Genomic DNA, 8,029 nt, shown 5'->3' with positions numbered 1-8,029 from the left:
GAAGTGGGGAAAAAACATTAACAATTACGATGAACTCATTAAGATACAATGGTAAATACATTATAAGCTAAATTTGGCTGTCAAAATGTTTCAGATATTATAACTGTTTTATTTAAGGCACCATAAAACCACTTAATGGAAATCCTGTGGTTTGATGAAACTCCCAGGAGTTTTCTTTTCTCAGATTAATTTTGGACAGATAAAATAGTTTAGGGAACATTAAAAGTGACATTAAAGGCCATTACTAGTATAAAAAATATTTTCTTTTTGAAATAGAGCAGAACAAGATATTTTTATTGCACGTTAATTCCTGTGTCTTTTTTTTTTTTAATACTGAAAAATTGTGTGTAAAGCTACAGAAATGTTCATTCTACAAACATCATTACATATTAAGCAGAATGGAAAGGATATCTACAGAAATATCCCCTGAGCAAAGAAACATTGCCAAGTTCAGATAAAACAAAATATTTCTTTACTGGAAATAACATCAGTTGCTCTTATATAGGGGTAAGTAGCAGATTCAAAGGTATGTTCTATTGCATAGCAAAATGACAGTATGTGGCTTTTGGATGTAGCAAAATATATAAGAATTCAGGAAAGCTTACGAAGAAAATACATTCATTTGTATTGCTGATAACTGCAGTGGTTCGGGAAATACTAGCAATGCAATGAACTTTATGCTGAATGAAGACAGAGGCTATGTAGAAATGGAAACCCAATTTTTTGGAAGATTCAAGGTTGTTGAAAAATTAGACCTGCATCTGCATATCATAAATCCTGAAGACACCGCAGAACAGTACATTTTACCTTTTTTTTCCCATAGTTTCTGTGTCCTTTTGGCCACTGTGAGGAAGGCAAATGGGTCCTTACCTCGTCCTTTTGGAAGTTATTAAACTGCAGTAAAACTGTGGAACCACAAAATCACTAGTGATATTTACAGTGTCCAAATGAAAAGGAAAATTTCCTCATCACTCCCACAGAAACAATGTGCTTGCATGTGTTTTAATAGGATTTTTGAGCTGTTGACTTAATTTTTTTTTTTTTTTTCAGTTTTGGTTATTTGTTATTCCTACTTGCACTGTCTGAAATAATAGAAATCTTTCTTCAAAAACAATACAATTTACAAGTCAGAGAAAAGAAAATGAAGAAAGGAGAAGATGGTGGTACATAATTACCCAAACATAATTGGAGAACACAATAGACATATTGGTTGCAGGTGGCTGACAATAAGATAGCTAAGAGAAAGTAAACACTATTAACAAAGTTTCAATTATCAAGTGTTGCATGCGAAATTAGTATGTGATAAAAGAATCACCAGCTAAGGAATTAATATGAAAAAAACTAGATAGAGCAAGTCACCACCATGTTGCTGTGTTTTGTATTAGCGGAGGATTTTCGTGACGAGGCTTTCTCGCCTTCGACTAAGGGCGCCCGATCCAGCACGAAGGGCCCTTTGCCAGCCTTGCAGAGACGCTCGCGGAGTCTAAAAGAGTCTTTCAGAGATCGATGAGAAGCACAAAAGAGGTCAGCATTGATAAATGCTCATTTATACCCACCTGGAAAGTAGAGATAAGGTGGTAGAATGGAATCTAAAATTAATGCTTTGTCTCGTTGGTTCTTGTTCAAAAAAATGTGTAGAGCTGTTGACCTCCTTCTCACAGATTTCTCTGCTTTAAAACCACTGGTGGGTGCCTCGCCTTGCTGGAATAGGCTCATTATAAAGGTTTATATTCTATAGAGCCGATGTGTAATTCTATTTGGAAGGACCAATGGGTTTCAGCTGTTTGGAATGAGTTTTGGCTAGCAACATTTTTTATTTTTATTTTTTTCTCTTCCAGCTGACAGGCCAAGCTATGTACGGTGGCTATTTGTAAAATTCATTGCATTACATCTTTCGGCCTATCTAAAGGCCACTGTAACACAGAGGTACCTCAGCCAGCCCATCTCATGCTGTGCTGGGAGAGGAATGAGCAGAAAACACGGTGTGAAACCAGGAAGCCAGCAATGACTGGCAAGAGTCCAGCCACCTTCTTGCAGCACTTTTGTGTGGACTCGGTGCCCAGCAGAACCAGTTCCATCCCTACCTGACCTGAGCTGGTAAGGTGGAAAGGTACGGTGCTTCCCGGTTTGGATTTCCATGTGGATTTACTAGTAGGAGATGATATTCTAGTAGGAGTGGGAAGTACGTCTGTGCTCCACTGTAGAGGACAGATGTGCCCCTCGGTACGCGTGGTTCTCAAGATCAGAGTTGACCATTTCACAGTGTTTACTCTGTTGACGCAATATCAGGCTGTTAGAAGAATTCACCTGACAGCCCTCAAGTAACTCATGGGGCTCGCGGTCTTGTTCAGTCTGTAGTAAAGCACAAAGCTCGCACGGTGGTCTCACACGGCACTCTAAATTATTTCCAGGAAGAAGGATAACTTTTATTAATTATTATGAGATAACACAATTGTCAAGTGCTATTGAAAACCCCACTTTTTCTACAAAACAGTGTGATAAAAAAAGAAATTGGAATGTGTCTCCTTTTTACCAGTGAGATTATTTTTAATATCTTATTATTTCTCCTATTTAGAAGATTTTGAACAGCTGTATGAGGCAATTTGAATCAGTTGAAACATAATGTTTGGCCAAATCTCATTAAAATGGATTATAAAAATAAAAGAAAATCTCTTTCCAATATTTGGAAAGTGAAGGCTAATTCCCAAAATGTGTTGAAAAAAGAGATAGATGTGCTTATTGTAGGTATGCTTCCTGAAATGAGATCTACATTTGTAATTGATTTGCCTGCTTCAGGGTTTACATAAAATAGAATAGATTTTGCATAACTGATTATAAAGGCTTTATGCATAGCAGAATATTGACAATCATATTTGAAATTACTATACATTTAGTTATTTTTTTCAATAATGGAGTGATTGTAATTTTCTTTTTCTATCGATGATACAATATTAAAGAAAAATATTCTCTTGCGATGAGCTATGATTGAACCCTTAGTGTCCTCGATCCTTTTCCCTGACCTTGACTCCTGCTGATCTTACTTTGCAGAAAAAGCTTAGAGTAAATTAAGGTGTGATCAGGCTGACTTGTGTAAATACTAAATCTGTTGATGTTTCAGTTAATATGTAGAGAGAGGAAAGTTAACATAGAAATACTTTCTGCATTTATTGGAAAACACAAACCTTAAAGTCTAATAAAACTTAAAGAGAGACTAAAGTTTTCATGTATCAGGAACCATAGACACTAAAGTTTTATATTGTATGAATGAAGAATGGAAAAACTTCCCTTGTTTCTACAGACCAGATTTAGTACCCTGAATTTAATGTGAATAATGATTAAAAACCCTCAAATACAATAAAATGCAGAACAGGCAAGTTACTGGGTGTGATAAATATATGCAAGTTCCTGGATAATTTGGGAAGGTATTGTTAGAAGCGGGTAAGAAGAAGGATGTAGCCCACTCAGGGATTTACATGGAATGGCAGTTTCTGAGCACACCATTAAAATTCTACTCAGATTTTGCTGAATCTCAATGCAGCAAGCATTGAACATTTTATGTTGCTTTGAATGTCCTGGACATAATTTTTTTATTTGATTGTGTGGATTATGTTGTCCAATAATAAGTAATGAACACACAGAAAGTGTTTTCATTTTAACTTTTCTGAAATTACATCTACTTTATAGCTTGCTTTGAATTATCACCATATATTTGAACTACAGTTTTTGTGTATGCTTAACATCTCAGTATATTGTTTGGAAGATGCTTGAACTCAGAGGTAAAGGAATAGAGAGTGTCAAGATAACTTCAGTTCATGCACAGACTACATATACCTTTATCAGTTCAGGAAATTTTTCATTATATTGATGTATGTAATTTAATATTCTAACAGAATTTCTGTGGGGACTCAGGGATGCTAGAACAGAAAGGATGTTTACAGTGAAAATTATTTAAAATCTGGACTGGAACTATTTTACCCTCTCCATCTTGTGTTGGAGAGCTGGATGAAGATTTTTCCCTGCTCGACTTTGAGATACTATAAAGCTTCCACCGAAGCTGAAGGTGAGAAATGAAGGATTCGCGCCTTCTGGTCATGATTTGTCTTCCTTGTTTTAGTCCCAAGGTTAATATCAGAATATATTTATGTGACTAAGAGTTCGGAATAATCTAGTGCTCGTCTCCTACTTATCTGCCCTTAGTACTTTCATTAGGCATTGATGAAAACATTCACGGTCGCTTTGTACAAATGCAGAAAAAAAAAAAATTACTGTATTCCAGACAATATGTGTGTATATACGTGTTCCTATATATTCCTATAGATACATAGATGTTCCTTTCCTCAAAGACTGATACATATACAGAGTATATATCTATATGTGTGCTTCAGTATATATATAGCAATATATATGAATACAGGTACACAGACACAGATAGATATATATATATATATATACTCCTTTCCTCAAGGAACTGAGAATTTCTGTACTTGGGAAAGGTAGATGACCCATTCTTTCATTATACAACACTGAATTTTTCAGATATGTTCCTTTTTTCCCCTTCAGGTGTTCAAGTATAAAATGCCTAGTGAAATCACACATGTGATTTAACACAATCTTTAGCAATGTCAAATACAAATATATTATTTGTTAATAAGACCATGATTATAGGAGCTCAAAGAGAACTTGAGTTTTTCTGCTAACAGGCTTCATGATGTTAAGCAAATAGCAACGAACAAGCAAAGACAATTGGCTAGTCTCTTTGTATTACCTATTTGTATCTGTAATCTGACTAACTTTTACACAGCAACGCCCCAGAATTCTTATTTATAAAACTGAAGATTTGGTCCTAAACCCAAGAATCTTGTTACTTATGATTATTTGTTTTGGAATTCTTTCTCTTAAGCAAAGTGGAGACCTGCTCTTTAAACACTTGTAAAAAACAAATAAAAAAAATGAACACTGAAGTCACACTATTTATTACAGGTTTATTACTGTAACATGTATGTTGTTTAAAAGTTATTTTATAAATTGCATTAATTGCCAGCAATTCTTCTGAATTAATTCTACAAATTAATATTTAGTAAAGGATTACATGTATCCCGAGATATGTTATAAGAACAAAGAGAGCTTTCAAATTCATTTACGAGACTGTATAATTTGTCTAGTTATTGATAATGCTCCTCTGGTTGTTTAATATGTATTTAATGTTTGGATAACAGTCAATGAAGTAAACAAAAAGACAAGAATAAAAATAAAAATTGTTACGTGTGAGGAGACAGAGACCAGAGATAAACTGATCACCACTGCAGTGGTGTAGGCCATGCCCGTATTAGCAGGTAGCAGAGGGAATTACCTGTGGATCTGCAGAGAGAAACAGGTAGTTCTGAGGACCCAGCAACTAACTATATGTGTTTTGCTGTTTTTTACTTCACACTAGTTCATGTCTGATGGACAAAATTTCCATTGGTGATTGGGTTGGAGCATGCTAGGTAAGCTCCTGAAGTACATTTTACAGACTACTTGCTGTTGAAAGAAGTCCAGCCACGTCCTCATAGACTGCACCCTGATGTGAATCAAAACACGCCAAAGCACACCTACATCAATGTTTTCATCTGGATCAGGTGTGCAATTTGGAAACATTTCTCAGCTGTGTCCCCTTAGTGCACTTTGCCTCTTATCGCAGGGAAATCTTGAAATGCAGAAAGTGGATCCGTTTAGATGAAATTGAATTGAAAGGTGCACGACTGGAGGCCAGACTAGAGCTATTTCAAGGTCACCTTGTACCACGTTGGGTCTTCAGCATCCACTGTTCCATTTCACAGAACTGCTTCTACGCCACTACATCGTTTGCTCATGGTGGATGCCTCTAGACTTGCTTCTGGTGTGCACTCCTGACACAGGCTGAACTGCTAATGGAGATGTATCCGTAGAAGATACCATCTGGGTTTTTTGAGTGACAATAAAAACCAACAAAATGTGAATGAAATAATAACTAAAACAATGCTAAAACCCAAGACAGAACAGTGTGTGATACCAACACGGGCTTTGAACTTATAGGCAAAAGAAACCCCATTTCTGCTGTTTGTCAACATGTTTTTAATGATATATTCATTGCTGCTGACAACATAATTTTCACTGGTTCTAAATATGAACTAGTTTGTAATTAGTTCAAGAAAAGAATTTGACCTTGGGCAGTAAAATAAAGTTGTGAATGAGGGAAATATGTCAGCAGCATGCCTGAAAATAAGAAAGGAAATAGAATACAGAATTTTCAAGTGGCAATGATTGATGTGTATACGTTTCTATGAAAATGAATGAGCAAGAACTTTCTAAACATTGGCAAAAGTGAATTAATAACAAATAATGAGAAAAAGGAATTGACTAAATAGTTGATAATGAGAAAATTTGATGTAATAATTATTGTTCAGAAGGAGGAATGTGAGACAAAACCAAAATAGCTTTGCACAGAGTCCAGAACTTGATCCGAAGCCTTTGAAATCAGCAGGAAGCCACTGGCTTCCACGGACTTTTTTGGCAGCCTGGCACTGTACGCTCGGTGTCAGAAACCTGGCACATCTCTCAGCTGCTCCATAGCTCAGTCCCAGTCTTATAACACTGCTTCTTCAGTTCATTCCTTTGCCTATCTTCCTAAATTAATCTCAGGACAATTCACTTTATAGACTCTTTCTGACCTCTCTAATCATGATGGTGCTTGTAATCTAAATGGTGATTTGAATAAGATTCCCCTGTATTTGTCTTTTCTCCCCAGAGAAGGGAACATTTGCCAGGGTCAGCAATAAAAGAGAGTAACTTACTGGGGAAAGTGATTTCTATAATACCATAGGTGTATCATGGAATTAATGGACAATTTTTTAACTAATTCTTTTGGCTATAGACTGTTACATTTCTCTCCATTTTACTTTTTGCTTCACATCCTGGCTGGTAAGTTAAACATTTACCTTTTGCCTGGCATTTCTGCTCTTGACTAAATCAACCTCTTTTTATTTTTTTTTCCAGAATTTTTCATATCCTCAAGGAATAAGCAAACCAAAGGGAGAAAGAATATCTTCAAGTTGTCAGAGGAGGAGCTGGAGCTCTTCGGCAGAAGTGGCAGAAGAGTCAGGAGTCTTGCCGTCTTGTGAGATCCACAGCTGACAGTTCATGGCTTTCCATACTGGGATACCCTGAGAGCTCCCTTAGCTCTCCAGCGGTCCTGGCAGGTGTGGTTTGTGCTCCCATAGGATCTGGGAAAAGCTGCGTAGCCCTTCAACTGGCCGGGCCTCCATCCACATGTCATCATTCTTGACTGCAGGACAACTACACAGCAAAACAGTACCGTGGGCAACATCTTTTGATAATTTTAGGGCAAAGAAGGTTTTGCTAAAGCTGGAAATGCCAGTCTGGTGCTGATCTGTTGGTAAAACTACAAAGCTGAGAAATGTAAGAGATTTAAACCAAACCAAACCAGATAAAAAACAACCCCCTTGCCCCCCAAAAAACCCCAAACCAAAACCCAAACCCTTAGCAATTACTGCATCTAATATAATTTAAAATATTTAAGGTATAGGAAGCCTTTCACAGTGACTCATTTGTCCTCAATATTTTGTAAAATGAAATGCTTTTATAGTGAATGCCTATAGAAAACAAAGTATTAGAATAATAGTTGGGATTTGGATGTAAATAAGATTGACTTCATTTGCAAAATAAGTTACGTTATTTTTGGCATTGAATTTCAAATGTGAAAGATCAGCATTGCGTTACAGTGTTGCTTCTCCCTGATGATACTCTTTTCATCAGTTCTGACTGACTTTTAGGACTAAAACATGAATTAAAACTCTAACATGAACTTTTCTTAGTTCCTTGTATTATCTACTGATCTGCTAGTTCTGTTTACAAAAGAAAGAAAAACAAATGACAACAAAGAGATATATTGTTAGGTTTTCTTTTTTTTTTTTTTTAACTGGAAGGCTTGGAAGATTATTTGACATTCATATGACAACACTGTATGGTTTGTGTTCTTACAGACAGTATT

Source organism: Haliaeetus albicilla, chromosome 15 (assembly GCF_947461875.1).
Source record: "Haliaeetus albicilla chromosome 15, bHalAlb1.1, whole genome shotgun sequence".
NCBI lineage: Eukaryota > Metazoa > Chordata > Aves > Accipitriformes > Accipitridae > Haliaeetus > Haliaeetus albicilla.
The sequence above is the reverse complement of the archived record's forward strand: the minus strand, read 5'-3'. Positions refer to the sequence as shown.